The 737-nt window shown below is 40.0% G+C and overlaps 1 pseudogene; it reads right to left on the bottom strand.

The window, feature by feature from the left end:
* The window catches only part of LOC105529931, a 6,053-nt pseudogene extending 5,614 nt beyond the window's left edge, over positions 1-439 (bottom strand).
* Positions 440-737: the final 298 nt, after the last annotated feature.

Raw genomic sequence — 737 nt, forward strand, 5'->3', positions numbered from 1 at the left:
CCAATTCCACAAGAACTGTCTTAGCGACAGGCTTCTTCAGGGGAAAGCTGTAACAGTGTGAGATGATTTCACAGAATACAAAGAATTTTCTCAGAAAGCTTCTTTCTCTTTGTTATTGGAGGATATTTCCTTTGGCCGTATAGTCTTCAAATGCATCCGAAATATCTGTTCTCAGATTCCACAGAAATAAGGCTAGCAAAGAAATCCATGAAATACAGATGTAACTCTGTGAGTGGAAGTCACTCATCACAAAGCAGTTTCTCAGAAAGCTTCTTTCCACTTTTTCTCGGAGGGTATTTTCTTTCTCACCACAGCCCTCTATGGGCATCCAAATATCACTTTGAGAATTCCACAGGAACAGGCTTATCGAACGGCTTCTTGATGGTAGAGCTATAACTCTGTGAGATGAATTAACAGAACACTAAGCAGTTTCTCAGAAAGCTTCTTTCTCTTTGTTATCGGAGGATATTTCCCTTGGCCCTATAGTCTTCAAAGGGATGAGATATATGTGTTATCAGATTCCACAGAAATAAGGCTAGCAAAGAGATCCACGAAATACAAATGTAACTCTGTGAGTAGAAGTCCCACATCACAGACAGTTTCTCAGAAACCTTCTTTCCAGATTTCATCTGAGGATATTTAATTTTTCACGGTAGCCCTCTATGGGCTTCCAAATATCACTTTGCAAATTCCACAAGAACTGTCTTAGCGAAAGGCTTCTTGAGGGGAAAGCTGTA

Source organism: Mandrillus leucophaeus, unplaced genomic scaffold (genome assembly GCF_000951045.1).
Source record: "Mandrillus leucophaeus isolate KB7577 unplaced genomic scaffold, Mleu.le_1.0 Scaffold793, whole genome shotgun sequence".
NCBI classification, from domain to species: domain Eukaryota; kingdom Metazoa; phylum Chordata; class Mammalia; order Primates; family Cercopithecidae; genus Mandrillus; species Mandrillus leucophaeus.